The sequence below is a fragment of the Leptonychotes weddellii genome, chromosome 12 (genome assembly GCF_054177405.1).
Source record: "Leptonychotes weddellii isolate Sample4059 chromosome 12, ASM5417740v2, whole genome shotgun sequence".
NCBI lineage: Eukaryota > Metazoa > Chordata > Mammalia > Carnivora > Phocidae > Leptonychotes > Leptonychotes weddellii.
Genome location: NC_138380.1, coordinates 81415896 through 81440651, shown reverse-complemented (window position 1 = coordinate 81440651; position 24756 = coordinate 81415896). Strand labels below are relative to the sequence as shown.

The window sequence follows — 24756 nt, the reverse complement described above, 5'->3', positions numbered from 1 at the left end:
ACCGTTGTATTTCTGGTGCCCAGCATAGAGTGTGGCAAGTGATAGACATTTAATAAATATTTGTTGAGTGTATGAGGGAATGAATAAATGCTTTCTGAGGGCAGCATTTGTTTCTCTTCTATGTCTTCAGTGCCTAGAACAGGGCCTGGGCCACGGGAATTCTCATGAAATATTTGTTGATTTAGAATTCATGTTTTCCTGACTTTTCAGGGACTTGGAAAGTATTGATGAGAGAGTGTAGGGTTAGATTAATTTTTTTTTCCTGCAAATATCCTGTTCTGTTTATTAACTTACAGAGTTAGAAGGAAGTCTATAGCCATGTTTGTTTTTTTTTATTGTGGCAAAACATATATAACATAAAATTTACTATGTTACCCATTGTGAAATGTACAGTGGTACTAAGTTCATTGGCATCACTATCCCCCATCTCCAGAACTTTTTCATCATCCCAAACTGAAACAACTCACTAAACAATAACTCCCCATATGGCCGTACGGTTTTATAAAACTTCTCTTGTTTGCCTTAGAATCTTTTCTTCCCGGCACATTACATGGAAGTTCGATATGTAAAATAGGTAAACATGAAGTGCTTTTTCTTCTTGAATAGGGTTGGGCCTCCCCTTCCTCTGTTTCATTCTGTACCTTGTTGGTGGTGACATTATCTGGAGACTGTTCTGGGATAAGGATGCCCCAGGGAGCTCAGTGTACTCTCTGGGACCACACTGGGGAACCTCCGCACACCCATGGATGGGACCCATCTCCCCAGTTCAAACCCAGATGGCATCTTTGTTTCCTCCTTCTCCTCATCACCACCTCCTCTGCATAGACACACAGTCACTCTCCTGAGACCGGGAGCTGCTTAAGGATTGGGGTCATGTCATACTTGCCTAGATTCCCAGAGCTCTGTAATGTTTATTGACAGAGTATGTTTTCCACCTTGTGGATGGGAAACTTCTCCAGGTTTACTTTCTTCTAGGAAGGAAATCTGATGACCTCACAAAGTAGTGTGTTTCACAGTTTAACCATCATTATCCTAGAGACCTTTTTTTTGTTTTTTAAGATTTTATTAATTATTTGAGAGAGAGAGACAGAGAGAGCACAAGCAGGGAGAGGGAGAGGCAGACTCTCTGCTGAGCAGGGAGCCCCATGCAGGGCTCGATCCCAGCACCCTGAGATCACAACCTGAGCCGGAGGCAGCTGCTCAACCGATTCAGCCACCCAGGCGTCCCCACCAGAGACCTTCTCTACCACGTTGCTTATGGTGTGGCCCAAGCCCGCCTGCATCAGACCCCCTGGAGCTGCCTATTAGAAAAGTGGATTTCTAGGCCCTGCCTACACCTACTGAATCGGAGTCTCTCAACTATGTTCAACCTTCCCCATGTTCTAGGTACAGTGATATTTTACATACCATCCAGTAAATCTTCTATATTTGTTTGGTTTGTATTTAGTGAAGTTTTCTCAACCACTTTCATTTATTCATTGACAATTTTACTAGTGTCCTTCAAGCTTTTTCTTCCCTGAGCAAAATAAACACTGCTATTTCAATTGTGTCAAATAGGATTTATTTAATAATCTCTGAATACTCTAATATTTTAGTGTTGTTTTTTTTTAAGTAGACTCCATGCCCAGCGTGGAGCCTAATGTGGGACTTGAACTCACAATCCTGAGATCAAGACCTGAGCTGAGATCAAGAGTCAGACCTCAACCGACTGAGCTACAGGTGCCCCTGGATACACTAATATTTATTTTATTTTTTTTAATTTTTAAAGAAGATTTTACTTATTTGATAGAGAAAAACTGAGAGAGAAAGAGAGAGAGCACAAGCAGGGGGAGCAGCAGAGGGAGATGAAGAATCAGACTCCCCGCTGAGCGGGGAGCCAGGGTGGGACTTGATCCCAGGACCCTGGGATCATGACCTGAGCTGAAGGCAGACGCTTAACCGACTGAGCCACCCAGGCACCCCTGGATACACTAAAAATTTAAAACTAAATCTGTTCCTTTTCGATTAGAGACACAGAAAAAGGACCAATGAGGAATAGATTTAAGATTTCTGTTACATTCACGACATGCTGACTCTATGAGACAGGGCAGACCTAGCTGTTGTAACAAACCCCCAAATGGTAAAAACTTCCCTGAGTTAGAATTCCTTTCCCATTCAGGTAGCAGTCCAGTGCTGGTCATGTAGATCATTTGTGTGGACGGAAGGATTCTCCCTGTCACCCTCAGGGAACTGTGTTGACAAAGGCCAGGCCGAGGGACTTCCAAAGTCCCAATGGATATCGGCTTCCAGCCAGCAGTAGAGAGATGAGGGGTGGGAAAGACATAGGCTTCTTGAACATCTGGGCAAGGAGGCTCCTTTACATCTCACAGTCGCACCGAGATTCAAGGGGAGCTGGAAATGTAGACTCTGGACAGGGGTGGGGTTTCTTCCGCATGACCACTCTGCACAACAGAGAGGGGGCATGGCGCTTTGTTAGACAGCTAGCCATGACTGCACACTGGCATTCTGGGTTTCTATTTAGAGTTATGGCAGTTGCTCCTAGTAAACCATGAAGTGCACCATGTATGTGCTATAAACTGTTACAGCAGTGTATGTCTGCCAGGGCCCTGACAGACAGTAAGATGGCATATATCCAGCATGCCCTAGATGAATGGAATTTGCTCACTATTGGATGTTCGCACCAGTCTACAAGGTAGCAAATGATGATGGCACTCAAAACAGTCTTCAGCTTCTGGGGGTAGGCAGTCTTCAATCTTTTTAATTTGACTTGTCAAGGGATCAGTGGTTTCCCTTCTCTGAAAGGTCAAGCATGACACATTGGTTTACCTGCAAATTTCCGATCAGAAGGGATCCCTGCCCTGCTCCCGCCTTGATATTTAAGAGGCCACAGAGTTGGTCCCAAGTCCCAGCAAGATTACTAGTCTTCAAGAGTTGGCCGCACTTCATGCTAAACTTGGGGCTGGAGGTTAGGACCCCGTGTCGCTGGAACCCCAGCGAGCCAGGCTGTGGGAGAGGTGGCTGTCTGGGGGCCATCCCATTGAGGTACTAGTTGAACCTGCTTTATTCCAGACCATGCTCTCTGTTTTTTGGAATGTATTTTGTTTCATAGGTTGCTGAAATGCCGAGAACTGGGTTTCAAGATGATTTTGGCTTTTTGCCCTGCCACGCTGAATTGGGCTGCTGGATGACAGGCATGCCCAGAGAAACCAAAGAGAAATGCCAATTCTAATAGGGTTGTTTGTTTATCCTTTTCTCTCCAGTTAATAAGTATGAATGGACCCCAAAGTCAGTCAAAGGATCATGTCAAAGGCAGGAAGTTAAGAAAAAAAAAAAAAGAGTTTGGGGGGGTTAGTCCATGATTTTCATACTACCGAAGTTTTGTTAAAGACCAAGATGAAAAATAAGTTTGTAAATTACCATCATTTCATAATGCTAAATTTTGCATGCTACATAAACATAATAGTGCAGGTGTATGACTATATTGTTACATGTAAGGTTTTCAAAATTGATGTCCTAAAAAGTATTTCTCAGCTGTATTGATTTTTTAAGAGTGTAAACAGGAAATAAAATTGTCACAGTTGAAAACAGAATTGGATTGAAGGGTCAAATGCTTGATATAATGCATATCTCCAATAAAGCCAGCTTTTAGAAATCTACCTTGCCCAAACCAAAGAGTAATATTAGCATTTTTAATGTCCTCACGATTGTGCCGGAGAGTATAAACCAAATGAGGTTTTGAGTGTTTTTGCTTGCTGTTACTTTTTACCTGGTAATGTTTGCAATAACAGATTTTCAGTTGCATTGAATGTTACAGGTTCCCATTTTCAACCAAACCAGACCAAACAAAACAAAACAAAATCCTGCAAAAAAATTCGTGCCAGTTAATAGTTCAGTTTCCTTTGGAGCGATTAGGAAATTCATTATTTTATTTTTCCATGGGTAAGGCAAGCATTCACTTTCTTGAATTATTGAATTTTTTTAATGCCATACTTATGCACCATTGAATTACTTTTATTGGTTTATCATGTGTACCATGGCCTTTGGGTTTCTTATTTTTTTTTTTTTTTTTTACCTAGATGTTATTTATCTTTTCTGAAGGCTACTTTTAAATTACATCAGATCTCATCTTGACCTTTTGGCTTAGGACTGGTTTTGTTTAATAGGATAAGTTGATTGTATTTTGGTTTAAAAAAATTGAATTGTTACTTTGTTATTGGAAAAATAATCCTTAGCAATGATGTTATTACACCGTTTTGTCAACCTAAATGTGTTTCAGAGTGATGAAAGCCCATTGACACAGTTGTCAAAGCAAGAGTAATGAATGTAACAAAAATCCATTCCCTAGAAATGTTTGGCATAATTGCTGACATAGTAATACAATTAATACGTAGTCTTTTGGTGGTCTTTGCAAAGGCTCAGGGGTTTCAGTCATCACAAGGAAGTTAAAAATGAGGCCGTGCGCTATCAATAATATATATAAGCAAAGATAAAATAGTTTTCCCACATAATGTTTATGGGAAACCCCACCTATACAAAATTACATGTGTGTTCTTTTCAGGGCATTTTGCCCTGAATTCAGTTATACTAAAAATGATTCAAGCTTATCAAAAGAACCACATTCCTTTGACTTCTCTTTAAAATGTATGTTCAAGGCTGGAGGGGAGCAGGGTGGAGGGATGGGGTAACTGGGTGATGGACATTGAGGAGGGTATGTGATGTAATGATCACTGGGTGTTATATAAGACTGATGAATCACAGACCTGTACCCCTGAAACCAATAATACATTATATGTTAATTAATTGAATTGAAATAAAAAAATAAAATTTATGTTCAAGAACATCTTCTTCCACACCATACCCAGTAGTATTTTCAGACCTGCCTCTTCCATGAAATGTTATTAATAAAGGGTATGCTTGGCAGAAGGGCAGAGGAATGATAGTGCGGGAGGTGTCGCTGACACTTGGAAACTGTGGTCCCCCGGAGGTGGTGGCACCAGCTGGGACTTTGGGGGCTTCCTGCTGATAGCCGCTGAGTTCCCCCATTTGTGTGCACCCTCCCTGCAGGTTTCAACCTTGTGGCCCACCCTCCTGCCTCCCCGACCCTACTCCTCTTGGCTTCCTCCATGCTTCCCATCAGTGTGGCCACTCCTTCCAACAACTCCACTTCTACTGCCCTCCCCGTAAATCTCGGCAGCACCCCCACTCCAGGTTCATCCTGGCTTCTCTCAAAAGCCATGGGAGGAGGTAGGAGAGGCACACATTTTTGGATTCAGACAGAAGCAGAATTATACTCCAGATGTATTACCTGGGAGTTGTGCGAGTTGGGTCATTTATGTAACCTCTCCGTGCTTCAGTTTCTGCCTCTGTGTGAAAGCAATAATGATACTTACAGAGTTGGTGCATCGCCTGCAATCCATACACCAGGTCTGGGACATGGTAGTAGCCCGCAAAATGTGAGTTCTCTTTCTCCTCCAGGTAAAAATTATGGTGAAATTAATTCTATTGATGTGTGTCTTTAGTTGATTCTCTTCTCAATATTTAGCTGTAGCCTCCGACTACCTGTGATGTAGATTTTTAGCAATAGCTCCACAGCAATGTGGTGTAGATGCCACAGACACAATGAGGGTACCAAAACAGTTGGGGTGAAGATTCCCTTTGGGCGTGGCTCAGCGAACTGAACCACTTCCTGTTTCTGTGGATTTTTCCACACACAAAAACTTGTCTTAGAAGAGACTTTAAGGAGGAAGGAGCAGGCTACCCTTTGAGTTGCAAATTTGCCTTACCTTAATTATTTGGAGGTGAAGGATGGTGGTGTGTTTTGACCAGCAACCCAGGAATGCTACATTCTGCTCTGCCTTTGAGGTTCCCAAAGTAAATACTTGTAGTGTGGACACTGACAAAGCAAGACAAAGTAACAACATATTATTAGGTGAGGCTTTGGTCTTGAGTCCCAGTGCAGAGCTCTAGTACACTGGGCTAGCAGAGGTGACAGACTCCTTTCCCCAGAGTGAAGCTGGCTTGAATGACCTGGTAGCAAAGTACTCCTTTAGGCAGGGTCTGAGTCCCTGAGGCCCAAACCGATGTCAGACATTAACACTGCAATGGTGAAGAGAAAGACTCATCCAACGTCCACGTTCAGTAACATAAAAAGAGAGGGGTTTTCTCTCATGTCACCTATGGCGTGGGGCTAAGCCACCTGCCTCAGGTTCTGGGCAGAGCCAGAAGCAGAGCCAAGCTTCTGGGAGGGGAGGGAGATGGTGGAAAGATGGAGGGATGGGTAGGTGGAGGGGGAGAGAGGAGACAGCATCCACATGCTGACCTAATCAATGTTTACCTGTAAAGGTGCACTCATGTATTAACACTTTTTTCCACATTTATATTTATCCAGTGTATTGATAGATATATATGAAATATTCAGTCAGTTTGTTGGATTGAGTTATTATTTTAGACATGACTTCAGATTCTTGCAAATTCTTTCCTACACACCTCAAAAGAGTTTTTTTAAAGAGGGAACTAAATAACAAGAAAAGAAGACCTTGATTACTCTAAAATTGGTTTTAATTCCAAGGAGGAGTCATTAACCTCAACAATAGTTTTTTTGTCCTGATAAAATATCATTGCATTAGATCCAATGAAAATCTATTAAGAGTGGTTTTGCATGTCATTAAGATAAAGCTTTTTGCAATTCAATACAGAAAATATTTTATAACGGACGCATACACAAGAACATCTGAGATTACACATCTTTTTATTTTATTAATGGAATCACTTTGCAATTCATAGTTGTCTTAATATTTCAATGCAGTCGGGAGTTCCTGAATTGACACTTGTTTCTCTAATCTGAAAGGTTTTTCAGAGGTCTGATAGTATGACTTCTGTTTCCAAAAATCCAAAGTCCAAAAAGCCACAAACCCTCCCTTAGAAAACCCTTGGTGTCACTGAATTGGTTGTCTAAAAAAATGAAACCTAATGTGCTCAGCTGCAATTGTCACACTCCCGGTCCTTTTCTGGCTAATTCTCAGCTGGAATATTTGCAAAGGAAACATTCAGGCTGAGGAGGGGGGAGTTGGAGCTGGTCAAACTCTGGAATTATCCATAGCTGAGCCTTTGTCATGGGCCAGGTGGGGCTCCTCTCCTCTTGGCTGCTCCGACCGTCTCTTTGTGACTCTCACTGAGAACTTGGGGCCTTTCAGACAAAGTCAAAAAAATTCCTTCTGTACTAAATGAAACATTTTAAGAATAACAACAGTAATAATGAGCCCATAGCAAGAAAGTATTTTAGCCACACCATATAGGTGCATTACAAAAAACCCTCTATCCCCCAAACTGAAAAGAGGAAACAGACATGTCGCTTTCGGCTGGGTTGCATGAATGGGATGGCCACCAGAGTTTAGGCCAACTCTCTGCTGTCACTTTTATTTATTTATTTATTTATTTATTTATTTATTTATTTAAGAGAGAGAATGAGAGAGAGAGAGAGCATGAGAGGGGGGAGGGTCAGAGGGAGAAGCAGACTCCCCGCTGAGCAGGGAGCCCCATGCGGGACTCCATCCCGGGACTCCAGGATCATGACCTGAGCCGAAGGCAGTTGCTTAACCAACTGAGCCACCCAGGCGTCCCTCTCTGCTGTCACTTTTGATTGAAACCAGCAGAGATGTGTTTTGGCAAATCTATTCATAATTTGTCTTTCCTTACAGGACTCCCCTGGTAATTGTGTTTCCCATCAGGGAGTCGGATGGAAGTTAATGTATTGACAATCTGCTATGATTGATGATGAATCTCTTGTTAACATTTCCCCCACTCTTCGACCCACAGGGCAATGCTGAGAAGACATCTGGTTTAAAGAATTAAAAGGACAACTTCTTCAGACAGGAAGAACTTCTTCAAAGGTAGGGGTTTGTCTTCTGAAAAGGTTTAAATTAGTAAAGAAGGGAATTATACCATAAAATGATATGATTATGTAATATTATTGCCATAATTAATACTTTTCAATCCAAAAAGTATGTTGAAAGATGGGGAGTAGGAATATAGACGCAAAAACATTAATCATACTGCCTGTCAAAGGGGACAGATCGATTACATAGGAAAGAAAACCAGTCCTTCATGTCCTTCCATTGTAATGAGATTTTTGTCTTACTAAATCATGAATCATAAAGTTCAGAAAATAGACAGCAGAGTGAAGGCATTACTAATAAACAATATGTTTCTGAAGGAATTAAAGATTTAAAATGATAAGGAATCATTTACAAGAAAAGAGTTTTCTTTTTGATTCAATCAGGTATCAGAAAATCTCCTGAAAATATAGTTAGCCGTACATAATTTTTGTTATCGCACAATGAAGTCCAAATAATACAAAAGTCTATTTGGAAAATTTAAATATTACTTTGATAAGTGCTTTCTGCTTTGTAAATCAAATGCCCCCACCCCCACTACCCACCCCTTTCCCATTTATGTCACTTAGAATTATCAGTTCTAGAATGGACTCTGCCAGGCCTATGATGCCTCTGAAAAGCCAGCTATTATAGTATTGAACTTGATGAAGACTATCTTACTTGGAGATCTGGAACATAGTTCAGAGACCTCTATCTTGTAATGAATTTATGAGAGCATGATTGTTCAGACATTTAGTCCTCTACCCTCCTAGGTTCTATTTAACAAATAAAGAAACTCTCACAGGCTTCAATTATGAAAAGAAGATTGTCTGCAAGATTTGGAGGTAGGAAAATCTTGCAAGCATGTTGTCTCTTGTCCTTGAGAAATGCCAAAATTAATCCATTCAGATGTTGTTTCCTGCTTAAGAGAAAATGATTCATGCCTCAGTTGAATTTGCTTCTTTTGTGCTGTATTAAAACTGATTTCAAAAAACTAATACTTATGGTGCTTCAAAATACCCCCCAGAAATCCCTAAGTCAGTAGCCTGGAAACTAAGAACGTTGCTTTGTAAATCAAGTAGCACACATTTTGTTCTGCTTTGAAGAGTTCTTGAAAAGTGAACATGAGTAAAGACTAGCAAAATGGCTGAGTTAAGTAGTCGTGACCAATACCAAAAGAGCCTTCATTTCATATAAATGGCTCTTTTACTAGAAAGCTCCCTTAGTTAATGTAAAATGATTTACTTTATAACGCTTCGATGTACCTATACACACCTCCTCCAACAAGTATCCTTAATTCATAAAATAATGCCTGCAAGGTAAAGCTGTGGAAGAGTAGGACCCATCCAATCTCACAGGGACACGGAAGTCTGGATATCCCAAGTCACAGTTGTTGGGGATTGGGAATTAATGGTGTTAAGTAAAAGTGGCCTGCGATAAATCACTCGTATCAGCAGTATATTACAAGTCCTTCTGGAGATTATATACTGTGTGATACCTAGGAGAGACGGAAAGACAGCAAGAGCAGGAGCTTATGTTTAAGTGGTGGTTTCCAGTAAAAGGGGAAGATCCATGAAGACCAGGCAAGCGGAGGGACCACCCGCAAGGAGTGTGTGGTGTCCTTGGAACGTGGCAGGGTAGTGCTCCATCGCACTTCCGAGGGCACTCCCCCGTGGTTGCTAGGGACGTTTTCCTGGCTAGTCGCACTGTTTTCTCTTTGATTCATTGTGTGAGAGTTATTTGACTTAAAATTCTGTCTTCTAGAGGCACAATTGAAAAGGTTCAATTCCACCTTTCTCAGTACATTCTTCTCGTGGATATTTTTGGCTAGTCTTTTGTTAAATGACTAAAGTGAGCTTTTAGTTGTCAGGCTTCCTTAGAGCCACTGAAATATCTCATTTTATCTTTGTGAATGATTTAATCTGGTCGAAACTAAATCCTGAGTGTCTTCCCGTGTTCTTTTTCCCTTGCCTCCCTGAAACAAAGGCGCCCTGAAGCTTCCCAAAATTCTGAAGCCCTCTTGTATTCAGAATGTCCGCAGGCTATTCAAGAGTTCAGCCTCTGACATTAGAATAAGAAAGTTTTTTTGTAGCTACTTGGAGTTTTCAGTAGTCTTTCCCACATTCACTTGTGTGCTGTGGTATCTGCAAGATGTAAACGACCAGAACTATGGTTTTCCTTCTCTCCGGAAAGTGCTACCCCTGCTGATTGATATCCAGTCACGGATACAAACCACGTTCCCCTTCATCATCAACACCGATGTGTAAATTCTCTCCAAGGAAAAGAATTCTCCCCATCTCTTCTACCTGGCTTGAAAACCTTGGGCGAAAACGCAGGATAGCTAATGGTGGAATTTCTAGAAGCAACCAGAGCTGGGGGGTGGGGGATGGGTGCCCCTCAATCACTCTGTAGAACTGGTTTTCTAGCGCTCAGGCTGCATTTTTGTGAGTTTGGTCCTGGTCATAACCATAATAAGGCTGAAGAAGAATCCTGCCCTGCTATACCTTAAGGCTCGTTCCCATTCGTCAAGCTATCTGAAAAGGAAAACCTGACAGGTTATTGGAATTATTTAATGATTGTTTTTGGTTGATGATCCAAAAGTTGTTCTTCCCTTTGGACTCACAGCACTAACTTTTAAAAAGTTATGTATGCATAGTAGGAGAATGTTACTGATATTTTGAATAAATAGTAATAGAACTGATAACAGTAAAAAGATTTTATCTTATAATTAAGCTGTTTTGTAAATGTGAATCTGTATTTTATGGCAAAATGCAAGGGGACTACAGTTTTGTTTTGGTTTTTTTGTCTTTATGGGGACTACAGTTTTTAAGACTGCTTAACAATAAGGAGATCTATCAAAATTTGTCCTACAGGATCATTGTAGAGCTGAAAAGTTTTATCTCATGCTCCTGGACACCAGATAAATCTAGTAGACACATCATCCACAAAAGGAATACTCACCTCATGAAATGAGAGATGAAGAGCACATGAATAAAAAGCTTCCTCGGGAAGCCTGGGACAGACAGAAACCAAGACAGGGATCTAAATCTAAGCAAAGGATATTCACCTCTTCATGGTTTTATGCCAGTTAGAATTGATTAGGTATTTGGTCAGCTAGAAAACCAGATGATCTTTTCCTGTACTTACTACCTTCCTCTCTCTTCACCCTGGTATAGGATGAGGGCACGCTCCAGATTTCAATGCAGTGCCCACAGCTCTTGAGACGTTGGCCCACTTGGATGGTCCCTCCATCGTGATCACGGCCCACTCTGGCAGGGAATGAGGGCTCAGCCCTGAACCCCTGGGAGAGAGAACGTTCTGTTCTTCCATCCCCGTGTTCTCCACAGCTTCCCATTACGCTTTGGAGCCTGAGTAACGCCCTGTGACCTGTGGTCAGATGGGAGCATATTAAATCTCACATGTAGGGGGGCCGAATTACAATACACGGCGTGATGTTGATCTCTGAGTTACTCTGGCCCCTGTGACTGAGAGGCCTTTATTGATTAAGTTCTTTCTGTCCCTTGCATCCTGTCCTCATAATTCTTGGGAAACACCACCATTTTTCTCTGGAAACGCACCCAATCCCCCTCCCCCTCCTCCAGCTGTTCAGCCCGAGAGCTGTCTCTGAAGGCTCAGAAAGGTACCTGAAGAAGGACTTTGGCATCCTCTCATGGGAGGTTATGAGAGGGGCGAGATTAGGCAGGGGTGACAGAGCGTGAGAAAGGTCACAGCGTGTTTTGGTGGCAGTGACGCTCAGTGCTGGTAGTCAGTAGAAGGAACCCTGCCAGCATCCTGTGTTCCTCTGCTCTCCTCGAACTGTGCTCTGCTGGGGAGAAAGATCTGCTTCCGAACTGGAAGGAGAAAGTCGCCTGAGTCATTCTCATATAGGAACTGTGTCGAGACTTAGCATTTCCAGGCCAGAGGGTTGGTGCAGTGACTTTTGCAAAGAGCTCTTTGCAAATACTTCCAGGATCAGATTTGTTCTCCCTGCTGCACTTTTGGCTTAGTTTAAAATGTTTACAACACTTAGTTTTAAATGTTTAGAGCTAGAGCTGGTGGGGAGGTAAGGCTAGATGGACTTTAACTTGGGGCTCACTGAAATCACTAGAACTGGACCACTCCGGGGGGGGAGGGGCACAGCCCTCTAACCCTTGTTCCCAGCAAGTGCAACCTCTACCAAGATCACTCTGCCTCTGAGAGGAAACATATGCAAAAGGATAATGAGAAATGGTATCCCTTACTCATTCAGACTTAGGACCTTGACATTCAGCAATCTCATGACCAAAATTAATGTTTATTGAACCTTGTAGGCCACAACCTACTGGGTCAGATTACACCGGAAAGCCTTAAGTGTTCAGGTCCACAAAGGTAGAGATGTGTGCCTGGGTTCTGTAGGTGCTGTAGCAGATCCCTTCCTTCCAGCGTCTGGACATTTCATCCCTCGCTGCTTTTGGAGGGAGTCAAATCCTGACAGGAGGGTTATCTAGGGAACTACCCAGGAGGAAAATGAAGCCCAGTGTGGAGCAGAAGGCCAGGCACAGGCCCCTGCTGGTGATGCAGTATGTTGCTGTCACATCTGACTACATACACAAATAGATGCTTGGACTTCTTTTTTTTTGCTTTGTTTTGTTTTGTTTTGTTTTGCCTTTCACAGCAGCATCTGTTTTGTGAGGCAAAGAAAAAAAATCTCTTGGAAGGCTGCAAGTTTTCATATCTGCAGAAGGCATTTCTACAGCTTTTGTCAAACTTAGCTGGTCTGTAAAGCGTCTTTGTTTCTGGTTGACTGTTGCAGAAAGCAAGTCCATAAACTAGCACGCATACAGGAGAGAATGATTTCTATTGAAAGAGTCGAGTCGGATATGGTGCATGGGGCCGGTGGTGAAAAGGGTTTTGTTTCTTGCAGCACGGTGGAACTCCACATTCATATTGCTGCTTTCGCGTTCGTTAGCATGCACGGTTAAACAATGGGGCATGCCAGCCGAGTGGCGGTGTTGATTAATGCATTCCTTGAACGTGTTGATTAATGTGTTCCTGCAATGCCTCCTAAGCCCAGACTGCACCTGAGGGGTGCAGGACGGGCCTCCCTGCGGGCCTCTGCGGTGCGCACACGGGCCCATTTGTGCCTGGGTCTTCCGTGTGTGTATTTCACATCAGTGCTGTTCTAAATAAAACCATAGACCTAGCCGACTTTTCACAGGAGTACTGTCCTCTCACAAAAGTGTCCTACGCTATAACCTAGCCCGAGACGGTATCAACTCTGAAGTTCATAGAAGGACCTTGTGCTCTTCTAGCTGAACAAATGTTTGGTGCCCTCTGCCTGTCCCATGGATGATTCCACCCTGATTTTCATTTGTGTTTTCTCAAAGTTTTTATCAAGAGAAAAAGCTGAAAATACTTACAGAGTGCAATTTTCACTTGAATAATCCAGGAAGAGAGATGCAAATGGACAGTCCATTAGACACGTGGTGAACTTGGCATCTCGGTTGGAAACCCACTCTTCCCAGAGACAGGGATTCCCATTGGCCCAGCGAGGCTAAGTCCCTGTCCGGGAAGCTTCATTCAGGGATGTGACTTTGCTTGCCATATGATGGATTCCCATCCGACCACTTACTCTTTTCATAGAAATTGTTTCTGGAAAGGCTCATCTTGATGAGGTTCTGCCTGGCTAATTGTTCGAAAAAGATGAGCTTGTGACATTTTTTATTTGTTTTGTATCTTTCACATGTTATTTGAGACATAAGAATTCTACTGCTACTTAAAAAAATTTCTGACCCTAGAATTCTCAGCAGGATGACAAAAATGATGAGAAAGCCATGTTCTCAAATGATGAGAGAATGTCTGAGTGTAAATGAAATGGTTCTGTGGTGTTGCCCACTGTGCCTTGAGGCCTCCAGCTATGAGAAATTTTAACAGAGAAAACCATCAGTGTTATTGAGAAAAACTACTTTCAACTTTGGGAAAAGCAAAGTGAACAAGTTCATCCTGAGCAAGTGGGGAATTTTATGTATTGGAGAATTACTGTATGAAACTATTATACACAGAAGTGACGAAGTCACCAGTATTTATCCCGTTTAATTATTGGCATGAAATTAATGGCGAAGGATGGCATTCTGATATTTTCAGGAATAAGATGAGTGAAGATTCTTCATTCCATTTACACTTAGCAGTGACGAGACTACAAGAAATATCTACTTTGGCAGTTCATAGAATACATGACTTCTATTATTTGCTTAATGACATCTAACCCCAAATTACTGTTTTAGAAATACTTAGACATCTGTCTCACAAGGAACATTTGTCAAAAATAAATAAGTAAAATGTGGAATCACATCCTTGGCATTGGCAGACATAAACTTCTCTTTTGGAACTCAAAGAACACAGAATATGTGTTTAAATCCTTATAATGATGCGGAAGACCTATTTGGGAAAACCACTCTACTTGATTTTTCAGAGAACCTTTAATTATATAATTATAATTAAATAAATAAATTAAACATAAAATAATAGGTTTAAAAGAGAAATGCACCGAAATAACTGAGAGGGACTTCACATTTGTGATTAGACATGCATTTTCTTAGTGAGCTTGAATTCTACAAGAATTGAAAGGGTAAACAAAGAGATGCAGCGAACATGATTAATCCGTTTTTCTGCAAAGCTTTTGATACTGTACTGAATAAAAGCTTTGCTGACAGAAGCTGTTAGCCTGGTGAAGGAGAGGCCATAGGAACAGGTTATGAAAGGAGAGAATGGAAAGCAGAGAACAATCCACATGGAGAAGGAGAGCAGGGGAAATGGTTTCTGCAAGTTTGTATTTATTTTGTTGTCAGTAAGCACAGAGAGCATGTAGTTAATGTAGTTTCCCAAGTGACTTTGTTCCCGGGGGCAAAAAAACCCCAAAAAACAACCACATAAATAAACAAACAAACAAAAAAAACTCCTAAAATCTGAGAAAGAATTTGACAAATATAACTAGACAAAACTACTGTATTTAAATTATTCAAATGACCTGGAAAATGCATCTAAGTTCCAAGTGTCCTGTAAAATATTTCTCTGTTATGTAACATTTCCCTGTTTTAGAGAATCCAGTGACAGATATGCTTTAATATAAAAAAAGGGGGGTCTTCAAATTGATTTGTTGTGCAAAATAATAAATCATTTGACTGGTAGATATTTTTGAAGGCTCTTAAAAGCTTTCTTGCCATAGGGGGGTAGGAAAAAAAAGAAATACATCTCAGACAGCCTCTCACACCATCCTGGGTACTTAGTTCATGCTCTGTAAATATTTGTTGAATGAAAATGAATACTTGTCATGTACCAAACCCAGAAGTCATCCCCAGGGAAAACTTTCTCCTTTATTTTCTCTCCGGGTCTTCAAATGTATTGCTGATGTTTGTTGGTTACCCAGAACTGCTTTATGTCGAATTGATGGGCATTTTCATTTTCCTGAAAACAACCTTTGAACACCAGGATTTTTCTTCTGTAGAGCAGCCCACAAATTCAGTAAGAAAGTAGATTTCAAATATCTACACTATAATGGACTTGCTGATTCTGTCCAAATTATTATTATTGTTTTAAAAGATTTTATTTATTTATTTGACAGAGAGAGAGCACAAGCAACGGGAGCGTCAGGCAGAGGGAGAGGAAGAAACAGGCTCCCTGAGGAGCAGGGAGCCTGATGCAGGGCTTAATCCCAGAACCTGGGATTATGACCTGAGCAAAAGGCAGATGATTCACCAACTAAGCCACCCAGGCGCCCCTGTCCAAATTATTTTTATTACTGAAATGTAGCTGCCTTGATCCAGTATGTGCTCAAGTGGACATGGAAGGGCATGGAAAGATCTTTGTTACAAAGAGTAAACAATTGAAAGACTTTCTTTTCTAAAACACATTCCCCTCAGCTGAGAGTCAAACACAGTTTTTCACAGGTAGAGTGTTCAGTAACCACCAAATGACCTATGGGGCCATTGCTGATACCTAATCCTAGAATCTCACCACTTTATTCAGAATAAATCAAAGTTTATTCTGGACTTATTTGGGTTTCATTAATACAAATAAAATACTACTTACGAGACCTACGTATAGTGCCTATCTGCTGAGCATCTTCATTAACAATTATTGATTGCTTTTTATATATAGGGAATTATGAGAGGCTCTAAGAATGCAGCCTGCATTATAAACTATGGCTCTTGCCCTTCAGTGACTCGTACTCTTTCGTTGTATACATGGAAATCAACTGTTCACATGCACATGTATATAGGAGGCGTGCACATCAAAGGAAAGCACAGAGTAGCATTATTGACTGTTAAGTGTACAGGCTGAAAGTGCTTGGGGACGTCAAAGGAGCGGTGACCACTAGATAGAGATTGACAAAGATTTATGGCTGATTTGAACTTGAACTGAACCTTGAAGGAAGAATGGTTCTCAAACTAGTTCAGAAAAATTTTAAATAAAAAAAGAGCAGAAATTCCAGAGGTGGGGGGGACACCTGGGTGGCTCAGTCCATTGAGCATCCCACTCTTGGTTTTGGCTCAGGCTGTGATTCAGGTTCAGCTCAGGTTGTGATCTCAGGGTCATGAGATCGGCTCCATGCTCAGCAGGGAGTCTGCTTGAGATTCTCCCTCTGACCCTCCGCCACTCTCTCTCTCAAATAAATAAATAAATAAATAAATAAATAAATAAATAAAGGAGGAAAGAAAAGAAAAGCCATTCTAGAGGGTGAAATGGCCAAGTCTTGAGTAGGAGAGGGAGATAAATGTGGTATTTCCACGGCAAAAGGAAAAAACAGATAAACAAATTTAGAGCAGAAAGTAGACCTAAGTAAGAAGCGGTTGAAAGTGACTTTGGAGAGGTGTTTGCTCCTTCTTTCTTTCTTTAATGAATGAATAAACATTTGTTCATTCATTCCTTCATGAATGAACTACTATGTTTCAGACATCATCAAAGGGTAGGGAGCAAGCTATATATGAAATGTATTCAGCACAGTAATAACAGTGTGGTGTCATTAGCCCCCAGAAGTAAAAATAATAACAATGTATATATTTATGTGTTTGTGTGTGTGTGTGTGTATGCATATGAAGGTGTAATGGTGATACAGAGGCAAGTGTGACCGCTCTGCATGGGGGCAGCTGGAGAATCCTGGAAGAGGCACACTGAGGATGAGTAGGCATCTTGCAGGCAGACGTGTAGAAGGACGTTCCAGCTGTGAGCAGAGTCACAGTAGATCCCCTTGAAGGCTTGCGGTCGATGCACTGTGAGCGCCCTGGTATGACCGAAGGTGAAGAAGTTGGAGATGCTGTGAAGGCACGTTGGAGAGTATTGTTTGGGCCAAGAGATTGGGATAGGTTGTGGGATTCCACGTAAGGATTTTGAGTAAGGGAGTCACGTGATCAGATCTGAGTTTGGAACAAATGCCCTGGTAACTTGCATACATGGGTGAAATGGGAAGCCGGAAACCTGCAGGAGGCGAGAGCTGCTAGGCTGGAGAGGCTGACGCAGGGTCCTTGCCAAGGAGCTGCAAGTTTTCGGTATACTGAGTGGACCCGTCTGCCAATTAGGAAAGAAATGAGGAAAAGCAAGGCCCGACCGCTGGCTTGAGACCCTGGGTGGTTGGTGGTGCTACTGAGCAGAATAGAAAAGAAAAGGCAGAAGGGCTGCTTTTGGGGAGAAGATAGGGTTTTATCATGAATATGCCACGTCTGAAATATGTCAGATTGTGAATGTAACATACGGAGTTTGAATTACGTTCAGTTACGAACCTCTTACGGTCTTGAGTGAGAAGTGACGTCTGCCCAACCGTTGTTTCAAGAAAGTTCATTTGGCATCAATATTTTAGGAAAATTTCATGAAACCCCATTAAAGATGAAGAAAGCAGGTAAGAAGCTAGTGCCATGGTGGGTGCATAAGGACAGAGACCCCAAAGTGAGGAGAGCGGCCTCGAGAATGGCAAAGCAGACATGCCAGTCAGGGGTCAAGCAGGCTGCAGCTGGAGAACAGCAGAGCCTTCCTTGCCTTTCATTGTCTTGTTTAAACCCAGCTAGGCTTTTGTCCCGTTGTTCCCTGAACACAATCTCAGTGGAGACATCTCTGCCTTAGGTGAGTTTCATCTCTGAAACTCAGAGAACTGAGTTGGCAGCAATGATAACTGGTCATCCCAGGTTGCCCTCAGAATCCATGCACTTATTTGAAGGAGGTGGGGGTGGTTTCCCACGGACCACATGCAAGAAGAATTAATGCCATCAATCATGCCCAAGAGAAGAACTGGCTGTAGAAACCAAAAGGTCAAAAACTCTTATTAACCGAAAGACCTAGAATGTACACAATAAAGACTGAAATGACTTTCTCAGAGAGCAATCTGAACAAAGAAAATTTTGCCAAGGGCAAAACTGAAGGAAAACAGTACATAGCATTCCCAAGGGTCACTGGAAACATTTTTTTGAAGCAATAACATGGGACAATATGTCATTATTACTAAGCAGACACATTTGAGTCCAGTGTAAGGGGGGAAAGAGCTGCATTGTTTCTGTGCTTGTTATGTTCGTGGTGGTGGTTTTGTTTGTCCCGTGGTCACTGTTTGGAAAAGGAGATCACTTAGATACATGCCAAATGACTGAGGTGGTATTTCCACGAAACATTTCCATTTTAATAATTCTTTCATATTTGTAGATGAAAGATGGCTTAACCCTAGGGCATGTGCTAAGATGAATCACAAGGCTCAGAAATTTTATCCTAAAGTGATGAGTTGGCTGCAGAGGGAGTTCACGTGTACTTATGGACAAATTCTGGCATCATTAATGCCTCAAATCATAATTTTAAATGCCCAAATCATAATTTATATTCATACATTTTTTATTTTGAGCTCCTGGGTAATCAAAACTCATACCACTGGCCATTCATCTTCTCTTCAATCAATCACATGGAGAAGAACTGCAGGTTTTAAAAAATAGAAAAATTACCTAAGTTTTCTTTTATTTCTCATGTACACAGGATAAGCAGAGAAAGCCCCCAAATCTGACGTGACACTCCTTTTAATTATTCCAGAATCATGACATGAAAGAGTAAGCAGTTATGTGGTTCATGCATGGGGGGCGCGGCGGGGTGGGGGCAGCCTGCTTCTTTCTGCAGCTCTAGATGTTAATGTTAAGTCTTGTTGCTAATGGTCTCCAGGTGCCTGGTACCAGTTCCTCATTAGTTCCTGTTCTAGAAGTCATATTGGTGACCCATGTGGGCCTTGGAACCTATTGTCTGGAAAATTAATACCTTTAAATATTTCTATAAATTTTGTGGAAAAACCCTTCTGATTTGTTTTCCACATTTTACTTGCGTTGTTTTCAGTCTGGCTGGCCCTATAACACACTTTGGCATCTGTAATGAAATTACATTTATCTTCAGTCAGTAATTTGCTTCCTGGTGAAAGGAATGGGAAATGTTTTGTTAGGATATACAATAGCACTAATTTTAAATTGTTCAGATTATATAGAATTCTTTGCAAGTGCTGTTAGAGAGTTCATTACAATTTAAATTCATTTTTTAAATCAAAATTATGCTTTCTCTTCTTGGCATTATAGAGCTGTGCCTTGTGTACTCCTTCATTGTAATTAACGTTTTATCTCTATTTATAGAATATAGAGACTCTTCTACAGTTTCCTTTTTTTGTTGCAAAGAATTATTTCTAAAGAGATTTTATGAGTCACTGAACTCTAGTTCCATAGAGATACATATTCAATCAAAGTAAAATTTGTTTCCTGAATAAAATGTAAAGTAAAACAGAATTTGTTTTTTGTTGTTGTTGTTTTTGTTTTTTTTTAAAGATTTTATTTATTTGACACAGAGAAAGAGAGTGAGAAAGGGAACATGAGCAGGGGGAGTGGGAGAGGGAGAAGCAGGCTTCCCGCCGAGCAGGGAGCCCGAAGCGGGGCTCGATCCCAGGACCCTGGGATCAGGACCCGAGCTGAAGGCAGACGCCCACCAACTGAGCCACCCAGGCGCCCCCAGAATTTGTTTTTTAAAGAAGAGTTTCTGTTACTTGAGTTGGCAGTATTATATTTTGGCCAAAATTATTTGAACGCAAAGACATTTCTTTTTCATGCTGGAGCTTCTCTTGATTCCTAAAGCCTTTTAGTGCCACACAATCAGCACCATCATTTCAATTTTACAATAAATTAAGAAAGAAAATGAAAAACACTCTAAGTGGTAAAGCCAGATCTGATACAAATTTTATGTCCTTCTGGCCTCTGTGCCTCAACTAGGGTAGACCTTTGCCATTCTTGTCTGGAGCTATTGGTTTGACCTGTTCCTGTTTCAGCGTTGCCCCGAGGGGAGCCCAAGTAACACGGAACAAGTTATTTTCTGGAAAGGTCTCAGCTTACCCAGGGATGCATTTGTCTCATACTTCTCCGTTTTGCTGGCCTGTAGGTATGACACAGTGGCCTTTTTAGAAAATAGATGTTTATTGTAAAAATAGCAACTGGGATCCTCTGAGGCCCTATTCCATAAAGACAAATTAGTTTAATTTCATATATTTTAATGTCTTCCCAGTGGTGATGGCCCTTCTTCAATATTTAATCGGGTAAAATTAACACAGTGTTACAATAACAGTTGAGAATAATCAAAATGTCCAAAGCAGCATTTTTTTTAATATATCAGGTTTGTTTTTTTTCAAGCCTGTGCCCATACAGTAGGTCAACAGAAGTTTGTGGAAGTATTAAATTTGTATGCAGACGGTTGTCCATGAATAGTGGAACTGAGTATTCCCAGGAAGACTTACTCTGAAAACCATTATGTTCTACTACAAAAACAGGCTTATCAAGTGTCACACATGTTCTAAGCACTTTACGTGTTTTATCCCATGTTATCCCCTCAGTAACTGTCCTTATTTTATAGATGAAGCAACTGAGGTTCATGTCACCCATGAACACATGACTAGTGAATGGTAGAGCAGGGATTCAGACCAAGTGAGTCGAATTCTGGAGCTCTGTGCTTCACCACTCCACCTCTGCCTGAGTGGGAGATGTGCCCACCAGAATGCTTCATTAGTTCATAAGGGAAGCCCTTGGCCTTGGGAGCCCTGGTCAGTGCGCTGCGTGTATGTGACAAATAAGGTCTCATATGGAGGTCGAAGCTGTTACCTTGCTGCCCGTTCACATCAAATAATAAATCTAAAGGCTGTCAAGGCTGTTACAGCGTACCTGTGGTTCTAAATATCCATTCCGTGTTTGTGCACCTTGTATAGAGTAAATGACTGTGACAGAGAGAGAAAAAACCCCTAGGCCAAATGGTGCAATGTGATTGGAAATGCCTCCCCCAAGCAAGGTGGTTTAATAGTGGTGCTGGGCATTCTTCTCCTAGTGTGACTGATTATATCTGGGAAAAAAAATAAGGTTTTGGAATTTTTGGCGTCAGTGTGGTTTGCTCACAGGTATGACATTTGTCCACATGACTAGAACTTGCTTTTTGTACCTTGTCATCCCCCCGACCTCCAGTCCCACCTCTCCCTTCCTAGATCTCTTCCAGAGGAACCTCTGCAGGTGCTCTTCACATAAGATTTCAAAGGCGTCTCACTCTCTGCTGCTTTGTAAAAGAAGTTACCTGATACCTGTTCTGGATGTGATCCCTACTCTTGTCCTGGCCCCTTCCCATCCTGACCCAGTGTTTGTGTTTTTTTTTAAGATTGTATTTATTCATTTGAGAGAGAGACAGACAGACAGGCAAAGAGAGGGAGCAGGGGAGAGAGGCAGAGGCAGAGGGAGAAGCAGACTCCTCGCTGAGTAGAGCACCTGAGGCGGGGCTCGATCCCAGGACCCTGGGATCATGACCTGAGCTGAAGGCAGATGCTTAACTGTCTGAGCCACCCCAGTGCCCCCAGTGTTTGTGTTTTAATAGAAGAATCTAGAAAAATAAATGGCCCTGAAGATCTAAAGGAAGGAAAACGAAATCCTCTCATTCAATCCAAGTAGTATAATTCCACACCAAGCTTTTCTCTATTTACGAGGACAGGGGAGCCCTGGCCCACAAATCCCTTAAATCACCACGCAGTAGAACTATCTACTCATAAATCTCCCACTTACTTAAGATTATAATAATTTCAGTGATACCTTTTAGACAAGGATCATGATAAATATGTATTTTTTCCTTGAAATATGATCATCAGGAATAAAGTATGGCTTTGCACCATGCATTTTATTTAAATTTGTATTTCATTGTATTGGTTATCTCTTTATTTCCAAGTGTTTCGTTCTGGATATTACTTACCTTTCTCTGTATCCTAATGAAGTTTGTATAAAGCCAAAGCTCTTACCCTGGCCTCACTCCTGTTCTCTCTCCTGATTCTGCTCTTAGTACTTTGGCTCTTCAATGTCCCTTGAACAAGCTAGGCACACTCCGCCTCAGGGCCTTTGCACTGAGGTTCCCTCTGTCTGGAACACTCTTCCTGCCTGTGTCCCCATAGCTTGCTGCCTCTTCTTCAGGGCTATGCTCAGATGCCACGTTCTGGTGAGCTGGTTTCCGATCCTGTGGTGAGCAAGAGTACCTTTGCACATGCACACACACACAGACTTTGAAACCCCTCCCTCCCTTTCTAGTTTTATTTTTTTCTTCGCAGTACTGACTGCCTAGCAAACTATATAATTTACGACTTATTTTTTGTTACTATCTGTCTCCCTCCACTGGAGTATAAAGTCCATGAGGGCAGGAACTTTTGCCTCTTGTGTTCATTAATGTATGCCAGCACCAGGAATAATGCCTGGCGTGTAGGGGGTGCTTAATTTGCTCAATGAATGAATGAATGAATGAAGACGTACAGAAATTCAAAGTTTCAGCCCTTTGTCAGATAATGTCCTGCTTCACTTTGGCGTAACAGTGACTCCCCAAGGCTCAGAAATGTCATGGTGTAGACCTCCACTGACTCACAGCTTCTCCTAGCTGGGGGAAATTGTGGTGCGGCTTTACATTGTTGAATGCGGAGGTGGAGTTGGAAAACAATCAAAAGAAATGTTCCTCTCATTTTTTGGAGCAAACAAACAAATCTAGCATTTGTTTCGGGGAGAACAAATGCTTTTCGCAAAGAGCAGAAACTGTTCCCGAAATCTTTGAAGTATGTGACTGATCCTCGAACCAGTAGCTAGAGTAGCAAGTATCCTAGTGACAAACACGGGCTTTGTTGGGATGAAAACGAATCATAAGTTTACAAAAACTGATTGGGCATTTGGCTGGTGACTAATTCCTGGCAGTGACACAGAGGAGGCTCTCAACGGGCCCAGACACACATATTTTACGTAAAGACCCTTGTCCTCAAAGACGTTCAGTTTTTTGCCTAGTGCTCTCTTTTAGATGAAAATAGCGCATTGCTCAAGATATAAATAACATTAAGGATTCTGCCAAAGACATAGTAGTGTCTATACTGGTAGAGGGAAACAGAGTACTGGGGAGAGGGATTATCATTTTCTAGAGTGTTTTTTTTCTATAATTCATTTAATGTACTAGTTGTGAAACCACAAGAGACCATATGAATTAGAACACTATTCCTAACAGTCTCCCAGTTGCTGGGTCTGTGTTTTGTGGTAAGAACAGTGAAGCCAGAGTGTTTCCTATCAATACAGTAAAAATCTTTGTCAACCCCCAAGGCCTGCCCTGACGCTGCATCCGAGTGGTGATTTCAGGATGCTAGGAGCCCCCCCCGCCCCACCCCCATAACCTCCCTGTCTCTTAAAAACACACCCCAGCCTACTGGCTAGTACCTAAACCTCACCTGCCAGACCTTGTTTCCTCGATTCCATTCTATATTTACTGTGTGGCTACTGCTTCAGTCGCATCAGACATGGGGTGGGGGCAACCTGAGTGGCCTATATAATCTCCCATATGCCAGGGACTTTGAGCTTCCATCTCTGCCGAAATGCAACCTCTGAGGTCTCATCCGTAGGTAATGCCTTGTGGCTCCATAGCTCAGCTCTTCCCAGGGAAAGATATCGGGATATGCAGTGCCTGACTGGAGAGAGAAAAGCTAGCACCTGAGTAAGAAAAAGTGCACAAATGGAAAGCACAATGGAGAAACTTCTCCCGTTCCATAATTTTATGGAAATCCAGTCTTGTCCACTAGTTGTAGGGATAGAAGGATGCCGGTTGCTTGAAAACCTGTGGTTCTCTAATTGCCTTTTTCGGTCCTTCTGAAGATTTTGAAGGGTGTGAAGGGGCATCAGGCTGAAGGGCATGTGAAACAAAGAGTTAGCCTTTGCGTATTGTAGATCACCTCTGGGGAACTCAGCGCAAGCTCGGTGCGCTCCCTCGCCAGGTTCAGGGGAGCCCTTCTCAAATAAAGTCATGTGCAAAATCCCACCTGATAACCCAGAGAGGAGCTAAGCCGCTCCGGAGCCCCTTTGCTTAAGCCTGTCCTCAGTGCCCTGAGGAGGCTCTGCCCTCTGATGCTGTCCCCTGACATAGGACGCTGACCACAGCATGGCACACTGACCACAGGGGAGCCGTGGTGCTTGTCACAAATGCTGTTCTTCACCCACGGAAACGGATGGTTTCGCTTGTTTTCAAGTGCACAGGCTCAAGAGGCAGACAACCTAACCAGACAACATGAGTCCCACTTTTACCAGTAGCAAGTAAGAAACATGGAGGAATAACTTCACCACTGTGGGCCTCACTTTGCTCATCTGTACCATGGAAAGACATTCAGTTTGGGAGAGGTGGAAGAGACTTAAACGTATGCAAAGGACCTGGTAGAGAGTAAGCCCTCAGTAAGGAGGAGTTGGTTTAAAAATAAATAAAACTTGATCCCACATGATATAGAATTCTCCGACTTTAGAGGAGAAAAAAGTGAAGCCACGAGATCTAATGAGGGCTGAAAAAATTGGACAGCCTAACAGTCATCTAATCACTTTTTCTCCTA

At 42.0% G+C, this 24756-nt stretch overlaps 1 protein-coding gene across 15 annotated transcripts in view; it reads left to right on the top strand.

The window, feature by feature from the left end:
- The window catches only part of NRCAM (neuronal cell adhesion molecule), a 255655-nt gene that overhangs the window by 111075 nt on the left and 119824 nt on the right, over positions 1-24756 (top strand). For all 15 annotated transcript variants that reach the window (XM_081800731.1, XM_081800737.1, XM_081800739.1 and 12 more), the window contains one exon: positions 7816-7889. The gene's annotated coding sequence lies outside the window, so the exon portion shown is untranslated. The remainder of the gene's footprint in view (positions 1-7815; positions 7890-24756) is intronic.